A 14,750-nucleotide genomic window follows, 5' to 3' on the forward strand; every position below is an offset into this window, starting at 1 on the left:
ATGGACATCCTGGTGGGCTGAGGTGGGTACCTGGGTGAGTGACACCTCTGATGGACGTCCTGGTGGGCTGAGGCAGGTACTCCAGGTGAGGGACACCTCTGATGGACGTCCTGGTGGGCTGAGGCAGGTACTCCAGGTGAGGGACACCTCTGATGGACGTCCTGGTGGGCTGAGGCAGGTACTCCAGGTGAGGGACACCTCTGATGGACGTCCTGGTGGGCTGAGGCAGGTACTCCAGGTGAGGGACACCTCTGATGGACGCCCTGGTGGGCTGAGGCAGGTACTCCAGGTGAGTGACACCTCTGATGGATGCCCTGCCAGGCCCAGGCCCTCCTCTTAGAAGGAGCTTTCAGACATCAGGCAAAGAAAGGGCCACGGCTTCTCGGTGACTCAGCTGGGTAGAAAATGAAGACGGGGCTTCTCAAAGGGAAACCTGAGATCCCGGGCAGGCGCTTGCAAGGAGCTCCCTGACAGATCTGCCCTGGCAGCTCTGGGCTGGGAAAGCTCAGGGCTCACTGAGCCTCCGGGGGGCGTTGGCGTCGGAGGTGTCACAGGCCATGGGTTGGATGCTTTTCCTGCAGCGAGGAACCCAAGGGTGACGTAAGATGGGAACAACCACTCCCTTGAGAGCTGGTGCCCAGTCGGCTGTGACAGCAACGTGAGCCCTGGCCTGGATCGCGCCGGACACGTTTCCCGGCTTGCTCCCTCATGCGTTAGGTGGATTTAAAAGCCCTGTGCAGGGAATGGGTTTATAACCCAGACTCAGGAGTAACATGAACCACGAATCCTCTCCTCAGTTGGTCCTGCCCAGTCCTCGGCTGGGGTCTGTGCACCCTCCAAGGTCAGTGTGCTTCGAAGTCAGAAGCTTGGACAAGCAGGTGGCCAATTACAGTGCTGGTGCTAGTGCCCTGAAACATGGACAGAGCCCCACGGCACCCTCCCACTCCCCGTTCACAGCACTCTCTGTGCAGGAAAACCCTGCACACTTGGCTGAGGGCTCAGTGCCCGAGCGCCTGGCTCACCCCGAGCCTGTGGACCCTGCCAGCCCTGGCCTCCCTGGCTCGCTTCCCCTCGGCCCCCTGGGCAGGTCCCCATGTTTCTGCCCTGTGGTGGTGCTGGTCGTGTTCCCTCCCACTGGAGGGCTTTCCCTTCGACTGCACCTCTCAGACTCCATCTCATCAACTCCTCTTCCCTTCTGATTATGCAGCCAGGGCTCCTTCCTCTTCATGGTGTATCCCTCAGTTTCCTCTTTCGTAAAGGTATTTATTCATACGTTAGATTTCCAAGGTCACAGCAGATGCATGATTGCTATAACACGTGCCAGATCAATCCTTGTATTAATGTGATCTTAATACAAAGGAGACGGATTCGATCTACCTCATCCATTGAATTCTGAGCAGTTCTTAGAGCTTGGTTTCCTCGAATTTGGCTCTGGTTTTGCCTGAGTTGCACGTATGCTGGGATGGAATCCCCTGCCCAGCCCAACATCCTGAGGCACCTTCTGCACCCCCAGGAGCCTCCCCCTTCCTCCACCCAGGAGGAAATGTCACGTGCCCAGCATAACCATCATGACGTTGTCACGGTGGCTGCTGCTGGCAGTCATTGCATAGCAAAGAACGAAGAGGAAGGGCGGAGAGGAAAGCAGCAGCTCACTCTCTGCTGTGCCTCCAGCTTGATAAAATACTGACGCATGCAGCAGCGCCTGTGGGCCACCGAAGCTTTGTGGACTCTGGTGTGGAGTGGTGTGTGTCCAGGAGGGGACACACTACTTCTGAAGGAGATGACAGTGAACAAGTGGGAATGCTGAAAATCGTTCACCAAGCACAAATGACTAGGTTGAAGATGTGTGGGACGAGAGACAAGTTTGACCTGTTGGATACTTTGCAGTTACATAGTCAAACAGTAAAACACTGTGGTATTGGCCCAAAATCAGAGGACAGGACAAGCAGTGCTCGGATCTTACTCCCGTGTGCAAGGGTGATTCGGGGTGACCCACTTCAGAGGTGAGCTCCTGTGGTCCATGCAAGGTTCAATCTGCGTAAGGTGGAACTGCCCGGAGGGCCAGCCACCCACCCCTCATGGAGCTGAGGCTGCAGGGCCCGGAGAAGACCTGTGAGAGCCCCTTCAATGAGAAAGCCACAGGGGCAGAGCCGTGGGTGACGGGGGTGGGGGGGTAGGGAGCTCCTGACCCAGAGGCCAGTCTGAGGCGTAGACTCCTGGGGACTGCAGAGCAGGGCTGCTGCCCAGGCTGGCTCAGCAGGGGCTGGGGCACACCAGTCCATGCCCTCTCTCTGCACCTGGGTGGGGCTGGCCTTGTTATCGTGATTCACGTTTATAAAACTTGGGTAGAGAGAAATGACTTGATTTGTCCACCACAAGGGTTGTAAGCAGTTATGAATCCAGTACATTGGAACTTAGAGAAAATCTGCTGTCCTGTCTTGGCATACACAGCACACATGCACACACGTGCACACTTCATGCACATAGTTAAAATGCAATGCACACATGTTGCATGTGTGCACAAATGCACACAGCAAACTATACAGTACACATGTTCATATGAACACACAGCAAACATGCATAGTTATACACACAGTATACATGCATAGACATGTGTGCACCAATTTACATGGCACAAAGAGACTTACAGCACATGTACACACACTTGTACAGAAACATGCAGAGTTATATTGTACACATAGCACACATGTGCACATGTTCACACACAGGATACATGCACAGTTATTGCACAATGCGCATGTACACACATGCATGCACAAATGTGCACAACACAAGACAGCACTCATGTATACATGTTCACTTGCATCATACATGCACAGTTACTGCACAGTGCACACACAGTACACATGTACACACATGAATGCACAAATATGCACAACATAAAACAGCACACATGTACACACATACAGCAAACATTCATCCGGTTGTATATGCAGTAGACATGTTCACATGTACATACACACAGCACATACATCTGCTTACAGCACACATGTACACATGCACGCTCAGATGACACGTGTACATGCATATGCACACACATGTGTACACATGTGGCTATGAGAAAATCCTGGGTGAAGTGCAGCCAAAGAACAAAATACTGGCAGAAAAATCAGCCCCAGAATTGTTGATGGGTGGACTTCAGTTTCTACTGTACGCCTTCATGTATTTTCCTGTGAGCGTTTTAGAAGTAATGTTAAAATGGGAACTTGGGCCGGCGCCGCGGCTCACTAGGCTAATCCTCCGCCTGCAGCGCCAGCACCCAGGTTTCTAGTTCCAGTCGGGGCACCGGATTCTGTCCCGGTTGTCCTTCTTCCAGGCCAGCTCTCTGCTGTGGCCCGGGGAAGGCAGTGGAGGATGGCCCAAGTGCTTGGGCCCTGCACCCCATGGGAGACCAGGAGGAAGCACCTGGCTCCTGGCTTCAGATTGGTGCAGCGTGCCAGCTGTGGAAGACACTTGGGGGGGGGGTGAACCAACGGAAAAAGGAAGACCTTTCTCTCTGTCTCTCTCTCTCACTAACTCTGCCTGTCAAAAAAAAAAAAATGGGAACTGTGTTTAACAATGCGTCATGTCCATCATGTTCCAGAAATGCGCACTGCTGGCCGCGCGGCTGACGGGAGCGGAGGCTGGTTCTCACCATCTGCCTGCAGAGCCCCTCCGAGGGCATTTCACACTGACCGAATCAGCATGTAGGGCTCCAGTTGTGTGACTGAAAACGCCAGTTAGGGACATCATTTGTGGTTGGGAGTTTTGGGAAAACTTTAACACAAATAGTGAAACCCGTATTGTACACATATACATACACATAGGTAAAAATGGTATAAAACTTATTTGTACCTAAATTTATACTTTTGTGTAGATTTACATACAAAACCTCCATGTAATTTGAGAGAGAGATTTTTTCTGCATTTTTCATTGCATTTCTGCATCTGTTGATTGCCATCTCACCAGCCTGCAGTATTTAAAACTCTGCTGTGGGTCAGACATCTGGAATCTCATTATTATACTTAAACTACTTACTACTATTGAATGTGGACCCAAAATGTCATGTTTTAACCTTTTAAAAATGAAGAAAGGAAGAAATATGCAATCACGTATTTCAATAAAGCTAAATTCTATTTTAAGCTTCATCTCATTATTTATGATTTGATCAGAATTACAGGATGAAATTACTCCTATAAATAATACATGGGCATTTCATGTGAAGTTTGAAGTGGATTTATACAATGTGGAATTTACTGCCATTTTTGAATTTTATACAAAAGTTATAACCTGTAGTAATACATTAGAATTTAGTATTTCACAGACGTCCAGAAGAATTTACAGATGCAATTAAAAAGTATTAACATAGGTTTTCATTTTAGTTGATTTCTGAGAATAACATTATTTGTGATAATGAAAAAGTTTCTATTAAAAATCACTGTCTTTGAAGCATTGTCATTATATTAAAGGTGCACCATTGTCTTTATGCACAGCTGATTCTGTCAGTCCCAGTATGTGATGATGATTTGATTGGTTTTAGGTGTTTCTGAGGTTTGTCAGTGTGAGTGTTTGCCACTCCGGATACCCGCGTCCATGTCCAGGTGTGGGTGTGGCCTGCAGCCCCGTTTCTGACCCAGCTTCCTGCTGATGCGCGTTCTGGGAGGCAGCAGGTGATGGCGCACGTGGCTGAGTCCCTGCCGCCACGTGGAAGACCTGGGTGGAATTCCCAGCGTTTGGCTTGTGAGCATCTGGGGAGTGAACCACTGGATGGGATCTCTCTCTCTCTGTTTCTCATAAAAATACATCCATCCATACCTACTAACAAAAGAGAGTTATAACTAGGGTATTACTTATTCACACATAGTCCAGAGTTCTCAGCTAAGAGCCTTCCTTTTCCAGGTTGGTGGGGGGGTCACCTCTCTGGGAGGTGATCCCTCTCCTATGAAGAAGGAGAGGATTTATAGAATGTCTACCCCACCAGGTGTTCACACACGACCCACCTCACTAGTCCTCAGATAGCCCGTGTCCAAGGTCACTGACAGACCATGTCTTGTGCAAAGCAGAGAGGAAGAACAGAGAAGGCTCTGGGAACAGTGTTGATACCCCAGGCCTTCCGCCCGCCCCTCCGGCGTGTTGGCCCACACTCTGCATCCAAATCTTCGTGCCGTTTGCTCTTTGTCCTTGCCTCCACCAGGGGCTTCAGGCTCTGCCCCGAGTCCACCTTGTGTCCAGGTCTAGTCCCCTCAGCTGTTTCCGCGGGCACAGGGCTCTGTTGTCTCACCCTCAGCTGCTGGCCAGGTTTGGGTCCATGGAGTATGGATAGCATGGAACAATCTTTCCCACCAATGTCTTGAGTTTGGATTTTTCTCTGTCTGAAACCTTCTCCCCTGATTAGAGTTTCCATGAATTTAGGGACAAATACTCCAGTGGCTCTCCTTGTAAACTACTGTCTTGGGCCTCCTAGAGTCCAATCAGCTGCCCTAAGCTGGACTGAACTTGACACCCAGCTCTGTACCCTGACTGGAGTGCACCAAAATTCAAGGAAATTCATGGGAAGATATGGCGCTTGTATTTCTAAATAAAGTTTACATTATGTACATGTTTTTGAGTTGAACCAAAATTATTTTTGCCCTAATATTTCTAAACTCTTCATTGTTCAGTCATAACTTTGTGAGTTTTCATAGTCTTCCTTAGAATAATTTGAATCTAATAATAACTTGAAAATAAACACGATAGAAAAATCCCAGAGATTTCTAGTATTTACATGTTTGTGGAAAGATAAAGCGTTGTTTGAATATTACCTTTTTCATGAAGAGGATTCATGACCTGTTTGCTGGGAATTTGCTCACGTTGGCTTAGCTTTCAATTCAGCTCAGTAGAAACCAAACCATGAAGTAGGCGTTTATGAACAAAATGCATCTGTGACATAAAATCCAGTGTTCGCACAAACCCTTCCAAAGCACAGATGAATCTTCCCATCCACTCTGGTATGTTTTTAGAAATAGATGTTTATGTCTCTGCTTTGACAATAGTTCTTGTTTCCTTAGGCAATTACCGTCTATAATATGTGAGCAGACATGGCCTCGGTGAATAATGGCTGTTCTGTCTCTTTCAAGAGCTTAAAAGACTTGTAGCTCCTATGTCTTATTGTGAAGTTTCATTCACTTATAAAAAATTATTTTCTTCTTCCCTCGTGACATATGGTGTGCATTCTTGGAAATATTTTTAACATGAAAGCATCACTAGGGAAAAATAAGATTAGAGTGTTTTGACGTTTCTTTTATTTAAACTCTTACGGAGAAAAGTCAACCTTGTTAGATGAAAGAATCTATATTTATTCAGGCTCTTTTGAAGACGCATTAAGGCGGTGCAGAGCATTTGTAGTTACGCTGTACCTCGGGACTCTGCACGACTCAGCAGGCGAGGCTGGTGTGGAGGCGTCTCCGTGGCAAAGCCGAGTTCCTGGAGAACCGCACGACAGAGTACATGGTGAGCCACATGTGGTGTGGCTGTGCCACAGGCTGTGGGACGTGGAGACGGAGAGCGGTCATGCCAGTCCCGTGTCCGGATGTCCCTCCCCCTGCATTTTCCAGTGTGGGCGCCAACCGTGAGCTGTGGGGGCTGCTGAGCCCTGTCAGGTGTGTGGGTTGAGGTGTGCAGTGAGGTGGAGTGCATGGTGGATGCCAGGGCTCCAGTGAGAGAGAAAGAGTAGGAAACATCAAATTCATGATTTTACACTGGTCCTGTGTTGCAGTAAGACTTGGGTGTACAGGTTTAAGTAGAATTAGCGTTCGCATCACCTTTTCCTCTATAGGTTTGCAGTGTGGCTCCTAGAAAATCAGGTTATACATGTGGGGCTCATATTTGAGTCTTGTGTTTCCTCTGCACAGAAAATGTTAGAATAAAAATATCCATGACATTCCACGTTACTCCCTTCCCAGCATTCTGCAGGCCACCATTGCTCCCAGAAGTGAGCAGCTCCCCTAGGGACTAAGCTCTGCCGTGCTGGGCGGTGGCAGCCTCAGGCCAAGGTAGGGGCCCGTGGTGGCCGTGGTGTCACCTGGTGGGTCATAGCTCTTCTGTCCAGAAGCCTGGCGCTGCCCCCGCAGTCATCCTCCGAGTGGGTGTGTGCAGGTTGGAGCAGGGGGAGGGGGCGCACTCACAGGCCAGCTCCAGCTCCCGCTGTGCCCTCAGTGTTGGTTCCTGAGAGCTTCCCCTTACAGAGCCTCTGGAGGCCTCATCTGGACCTAACCCAGATCTGCTTCAGGGCTCAGATCTGCAGGTGTAGGAACTCCTTTCACACGAGCTGAGATTTGTGATTTCAAACAAGATTGCCCCCACACAGTGCCGTAGTTCTTACTTGCCTCGCACCAAGTTCTCCGTGGGAGAGGACTTTCCATTTCCTGGGTGTTTGCTGATGCCCTCTGGGTTGCATCTGTGAGTACCCTCATCTGTTACTAACTCCTTCAGGAAATACAGAAACAAGGAGTGTTTCGTCTTTATTACTTGATGCCTTCAGCAAAAATTGCTATTGAAAATGAAATTATTTTAGAACTGGCTGCTTCGCCGATCCCGATTTGCCATGACAACGTGTACCTCAGGCTCCTTGAGTTGCAAAGGAAAAAGACGCAGGTGCCTGTTCACAGATAGGGATTAGCTCCATCTTGTCTCAGGCCACCTTCTGTCCCACACGCACCCCCAACCAGGGTGACAGTGGGGAAGAGGCTGTGGCGGGTAGATGAGCTGGCCTCTTCACAGCAGGCGTCTGCCGCTTTCCAAGTGAAAACAGGAGGAAAAGCGAGACTTAACCAGCTGCTTTTACCCACGATAAATGTGCACACTTTCACTTTTTCAATTAAAAGTCAACAACTGAAATAAAGATGAAAATGATTCCAGTGAATTGCATCCATTGTGGCTGGTTTCTTTCCTTTTTAAAAAAATTGCTTTACTAATCATTGTACATATTTATGTGACATTTCAGTACATGGATACAGTGTGTACTGATCAGTGAGGGAAGTCAACACTTCCCCTTCTTTGACCTGACTGGCGCCTTGGAGCTCCCACGTGCTGTTGGTTCAGAAAATGCAAGGTTACTGTGTGAACGGTAGTCCCCCGTTATGCTGTGTAACACAGTAGCTTGGTCGTTTGATCAGCTCTGATCTGGTACCCATTATCCAAACTCCTCTCTGCTCCCGCACGCCTCCCCCAGCTTCAACTGAGCACTGTTTTGGTTTTTATTTTATTTATGTTTATTTGAAAGGCAGAGAGAGAGGAGAGAGAATGCTTCCTTCTGCTGGTACACTCCCCAAATGGCTGAGCCTCCAAGTCTGGACCAGGCTAAAGTCAGAAGCCAAAACTCCATCCTGATCTCCCACATGGGTGACAGTGGCCCAAGTACTTGGGCCATCTTCCGATGCCTTCCTTCCCAGGCACATGAGCAGGAAGCTGAATTGGAAAAAGAATAGCCAGGACTTGAACCTGCATTCCAATAAGGGATGGAAGTGGCAAAAGCAGCCGCTCAACCAGGACACCACAACATTGACCCCACTGTTCTGTGTTTGGATTGAGTTTTTGTAAACTCCCGTACATGAGGGAGAACGTGAGATACTTGTCTTTCCATCGGCTTATTTCACTTAACTTGATGCCGTCAGGTCCCATCCGTTGTACTGCAGATGATTCACTGACTCGTGTGACTAAATAATACTCCACTGTGAATACACAGCGTGTTTTCTTTATCCAAACATCTGACGATGGACACCTTGGCTGGTCTCATATTGTGAACACGGTGATGCAGGTGTAGTTATTTCATGTCTTTGGGATGTGTTAGGTTTTAGGATTTTAGGGTGTGAAGAAGGTGAGGAAATGGCTAGTTAAAGTAGATGAGACTTTATTTTAGGGGGGCAGAGTTGGATGGTCGGTGAAAAGAGCGGGGCGTGGGCCTGCGCAGACAGAGGCAGGGGCCCGACGCCAGGCTGCGCTGCGTCCGAGCAGCAGGCAGAGTCCAGAGCAGCCCAGGGACGCGACGGGTGGGAGGCAGGTGTGAGAGAGCCTCGTCTTAGCAGTCAGAAACGTCCCAGGTGCCAGGTTCTCAAGTAGTGAACGCTGCACTCGCTTTTACGTTATCGGTCTGTGTCCAGTTTCACTGGGCCTGCGGGTTCAGGCCCAGTGACCTAATGGGTTCTGTCAGACCTCAGGGGCCTAGCAGATTCTAACAGGACATAGACCTAGCAGTGGGAGTCCTGGGTCATATGGACGTTCCACTTCCAGTTATTAAGGAACTCTGCGTCCTGTTAGTCACTGGGGGCTAATTGACATTCCCACCAACAGTATGTGAGTCCCCCTTTCTCCACACCCTCATTAACATTTGCTACTCTCTGCCTTTTTGATAATAACCATTCTCACAAGAGTGACTATCAGTAGCCATCAGGGAAATGCAAATAAGCCAGCTACTTTTAGAATATTCTAGGTTGTAATTATAAGTGATGCATATTTATATAGCTTCTTCCTTCTTCTACCTGTATCTATATTAGTTTGCAAATCACGCCCCTTCATGGTTTGTATTGTATTAGTTTTTGGTGTACTTTTTAGGAGTAAGCATAAATTATTCAAAACTCATGAAAAAGGCCAAAATATCAGTGAAGCAAAGATAATTTATGAGAGTGATGCCTATGTTCTAGACCTTTGTTGACTGATTCAGTCAGCAACAGAGAGAGTAGACACCATCACCTCATAGGTGAGAACAACTAGTTAGCCTGCTTTCAGAGCTGACATGAAAATGTAGGAATACCTGACTCAAAAGACTAATCATGCTATTTGATCCAAATCTATAGTGTGAAAAATCTAAAACAAGCAACCAAACCAAAACAAAAACCAGAAACCTGCCCTGACATTTTGGTCTTTATGAGGCCAGAAGTGTGAATTTCTGATGCAAAAGTCACAAAGCCTTTGGCTATAAATGAAGGCCTGACCTGTTCTGTGCTGCCCTTACTCAGGAACCAACCTGCTGTGAGTTCCTCAGGGGAGTTGTATTTATGTACTGCAGGTTCATGTTCACGTTTGTAGAGTAAGAGAATTTTTTAGTGTTTTGCAGTAATTCTACTCAATAATTAAAACGTCTATTTTAGGCTCTAGAGTATCGCTGACGCAACTTGATGATTTTCGTCAAGAAGTTAAAGGGTTCTCAGTATAGGAGAACTTGCAAATGGGGTAACAAGGACCCTGTGCATTTATGAAGCCCAGCCTAAGTAACAGGAATTGGTTTTCCATCAACCTGCTGTTGGTGCTACAACATTTGACATAAAGGAAGCCATTGCAGTTTTCCTGGCTCAGTGGCAAATTGAAACCCTGGCGTCTGAGAAAGCTTTGTATGTGTCAGGATTTTCAATGGTGTTAGGAACAAAGTAGTAGAGTGAAACTCAATTAAAAGTTAGTCCACAAGCGCCTCTGAGTGCAGGTCTGAGCCAGCCCTTTTAGCCTGTGAAATTCTTCCTACTGTAATTCTCTGTTGATTTTGGTATGAATTACAAGATAATGGCCTTTGTTTCCAGTTAGAAAATTACCTTTTGTAATGAAATAGAGTGTAAACAGCCAGTGTTTTTGCTATTAAAATGAGACTCAAGTGGGCTTCTTAGACGGAAAAACCTGTGAGGATTAGTGCTGAGGGAGCAGATTTCCAGGGATTTCTCTGAGCCTGTGTGTGTGATAGGTGAGTCTGCTTTACAGTGAGGGAAAAAGGGAACAGGTTCTGCTAACTTTGCTCAGCCTGCTAAAATGTGAGGGGAGCAGACGTGTGCATTTATCTGCACCCAGATGGTACGATGTCTATACACATGTGCATTTTAGTTTTTTTATTTTTATTTTTTTAATTTTTTTTTTATTTTTTGACAGGCAGAGTGGACAGTGAGAGAGAGAGACAGAGAGAAAGGTCTTCCTTTGCCGTTGGTTCACCCTCCAATGGCCGCCGCGGCCGGCGCGCTGCGGCCGGCGCACCGCGCTGATCCGATGGCAGGAGCCAGGAGCCAGGTGCTTTTCCTGGTCTCCCATGTGGGTGCAGGGCCCAAGCACCTGGGCCATCCTCCACTGCACTCCCTGGCCACAGCAGAGGGCTGGCCTGGAAGAGGGGCAACCGGGACAGAATCCGGCGCCCCGACCGGGACTAGAACCCAGTGTGCCGGCGCCGCTAGGCGGAGGATTAGCCTACTGAGCCGCGGCGCCGGCCCACATGTGCATTTTAGGTTGTACAAATACGCACCTGCAGCCACCATGTGTGTGTACTTTTCACATGGCAAAAGTTCATGAGAAATGGAATTAAATGATAAATTCACTGTGGTGCAAAATTTTAAAAAATCAATACACACTTTTTTCATAATATGCATTTCTATGTATGCAGGGAATATCAAAAAACATGCACACAGGGGTTTTCTTTTTTAAAAAAAACTAAATAGAAAATGCATATGATAAAAAAAGAATGATGGGTTTCAAAAATTTTTTGCATTTTAATTTCAGTTTTCTGTGAACTCGTTGAAGTATACTTGAATAATTTTGAAGCAGTTGAATTAATACGATATACTACTATTTTCACTGCATAGGCTTTAATATTGCTACTTCTGTCTTAATAAATAAAGCAGTTACCTTATGAATGGAGGCAAGTTAAGAAAAAGTCGTGTGATCATAATTTGTGTTAATCCCTCATCTATTTTTTTATGCAGCAATTCTTTATTGAAATTTTTCTTTATATAAGACTTCTCTTTTGCTCTGTCAGAAACAGGTAATGACATTTATAACTTAACACTTAAAATTTCATTTTAAGAACCTGGTGTTTGAAATAGATAGCACTTTCATTTGGGGAACTTGATGATTTGGTAAAAGAAATTCAGGGTTGCTTTTGCCTATAACAAAGTGTTTTAGAAAGCCAACGTTTCTCTGTGCTTATTTCCTCTGATTCCTTATGTCATTTTAAAGACCTGAAATTACTTCTGCATTTATTTTGTTAACCATTTCTTGACTGGCACGGCATCTCTAAGGCAAGGTAAAGCCACCCAAGTAAGTACTATTCCTCGCGATGTCCAGAAATTTCAGTGAGCTGCCCTCGGTGACACTGCTCCTTCTTTGGAATTATGTGTCATTATGCCTTTCGTGAGGAAAAATAATAGACGACCCCTCGCTTTTCACGTACGATACATGGGAAGTGCTGTCCAAGCAACATGTGAGCAGAAGGCACGGCTCCCCCCTCGCCTGCTGCAGCAAAGCCGCAGTGTCCTGCACCTGCTGTCAGTTCCTCAGGGGAGTCATATTTATGTACTGCAGGTTCATGTTCACGTTTGTAGAGTAAGAGAATTTTTTAGTGTTTTGCAGTAATTCTACTCAATAATTAAAACATCTATTTTAGGCTCTAGAGTATCGCTGACGCAACTTGATGATTTTCGTCAAGAATTTAAAGGGTTCTCAGTATAGGAGAACTTGCAAATGGGGTAACAAGGACCCTGTGCATTTAGGAGATCCAGTTATTATGGGAAACTATTGAAAATAGGTGTTTAGAGATGACCTAGGTTTTTGTTTGTTCGTTTGGCTTCAGAATAGCTTGGTTTTGACTTGGTCATGTGGTCACTGCTTTGCTTCTCCGTAAAGGCGTTCCCCTGGCTGGAAATTCAGAGTCTGTTCTCAGTGAGCTCTCTCACCTGTTGATTTCTGTCTGCCCAGCAAGGCTGTTGGTAATGGCAGTGCTTTGCCACCAGCCTGACCTGACGCAGCACCAGCCCCACCTGACGCAGCACCAGCCCCTTTACGTCTGTTCTCTTAACCACATAGCTCTCAGGACACTGGAGTCAGCAGAGTGAGATGTGGGGAAAGGTGGCATTAATGGGAAAATGTGAGGAAAGATGTGACCACGGCACATCTGTCCTCTTAGATGTTCAGAGGAATCAGCTGCAGCATGGTGGCCTTTGCTGTCCAAGTGCCTGCATGCGTGGTGTCGGTAGGGAGGGCCAGAACACCCCAGCACCACAGAAAACTGACCAGAAACAGAAGAGCAGATAAGGGTGTGTTTTAACTATGCAAAAATAACACAGAATTTCATCACTCATAAGACTGTTCACTGAAAGAAACTGAAACAAATAATAACTAGCACACAGGAGAGCTTGTTAGCATATACCCAAATGTTTAAATGTTCCATAAGTGTCACCACAATTAAGCTTTACCACAACCCTATAAATTATGGGCAGATAATATAGTTTGTCCCCAGAGAGACAAAGAGCTGAGATTAGAAACCAAGAAGTATGATTCTACCTCCCTCTGGGGAGTCAAACAGTGGATGGAAGATCCGTCTTTGCCTTTCTCTGTTCACTTAGACTTTCTACATAAATGAATACTGTTGAAATCTTTGCTTAGTAAAGAGTTGGTTTTCTATATATAAAGTGAATTAAAAATGAATCTTAATGAAGAATGGGGTGGGATGGGAGACGGAGTAGGTGGTGGGAAGGGAGTGGGGGTGGGAGGGTCAGTATGGGGGAAAAACCACTGTATTCCTAAAGTTGTACCTATGGACATTGTATTCATTAAATAAAAACTTTAAAATAAAAAAATAAAATAAATCTTTTTTTAAGAAGAAGTATGATTTTGGGGATAACAGGTGACAAACAGGAGAAACAAGAGTCCAAGAACAGCAGCACCTTGAGAAGCGTGCTGGCTGCGGAGGGAGAGGCGCTGGTGCCAGGGAGCCCGTGCACGTGGCCACTTGGGGATGCGGGTTCAGAGGACTCTTCCCGGACGTGTGCACTGAACCCCGTCCAGCAGGAAGCCGGCAAAGGAGGGAGAAGCCAAACAAGGGCTGCTCAGGGCAGAGTGTGCACCATCCAGCCCTCAGTGAAAATGCCGTCATGTGAGCTGGAGAGCTGAGGGATGGTGTTGCGTCTAATTCCATGAGGAACTCAGGATTCAGCCCGGTTTAGGTTTAGAGGCTCATCTTGCTGCTCTATGCAGTGTGCGTTACAGGCAGGCAAAGCTGTGCGTGGTCCTTCCACTTGTGAGACTGTCAGTGGTCGCACTGCTGTGGTGTTAGTACTGGATGTGGAAATGAGCAAGTGCAGGTCGCGCTCCTCAGCCTTCCTCTTTTATTGAGGTGGCATTGACCAGCTGACATCACACCCGTAACGTTTGGTGCATTCACAGTGTCTCACAGCTGCTACCTCTACCTAAACTCCCGAACACGTCCATCACCCCAAAGAACACCCTTGCCCAAAGCAGCTGCCAGCCTCTCTGCACACCCTGCAGGCTTTGACCACGTTCTGTGTTCTGTCTCAGTGCATGTACTTACTCTGCATGTCTCGTGCAAGAGGGGTGATGCACTGTCTGGTTGTTCATGACTTGGTTTGTCCATTTAACCTGTGCTTGCAAGGTGTACTTATCAGCTGTGGCTCTTATCAGCAATTCGTTCTCTTTATAAATAAGCTTCCATTGTGTAGATAAAACAGTTATTCTTTCGTCAGTAGATGGATATTTGGGTTGTTTCCACTTTTGGCTGTTAGGGATAATGCTACTGTGAAGATTCATGCACAGGATTTTGTGGATATATGTTTCTATTTCTCTTGTGTACACAGCTAGAAGTTAAATTTCAGTTAAATATGGTAAATTTGTAACATTGGAGAAACTGCCCAGCTGCTAACCAGACTGTGTGGTTTTAAGATCCTACCAGCAATGAATGATGGTTCCACTCCCGCTGCAACACTTGTTACTACCTGTCTCTTATTTTGGCC

General features: G+C 46.8%; 1 protein-coding gene across 10 annotated transcripts in view; it reads left to right on the forward strand.

Moving 5' to 3' along the window:
• TMEM117 (transmembrane protein 117) overlaps positions 1–14,750 on the forward strand; it is a 471,225-nt gene that overhangs the window by 340,690 nt on the left and 115,785 nt on the right. The gene's annotated exons all lie outside the window — the stretch shown is intronic.

Source organism: Oryctolagus cuniculus, chromosome 9, assembly GCF_051225735.1.
Source record: "Oryctolagus cuniculus isolate XC-2025 breed Fujian yellow rabbit chromosome 9, ASM5122573v1, whole genome shotgun sequence".
In the NCBI taxonomy this organism is placed as follows: Eukaryota; Metazoa; Chordata; class Mammalia; order Lagomorpha; family Leporidae; genus Oryctolagus; species Oryctolagus cuniculus.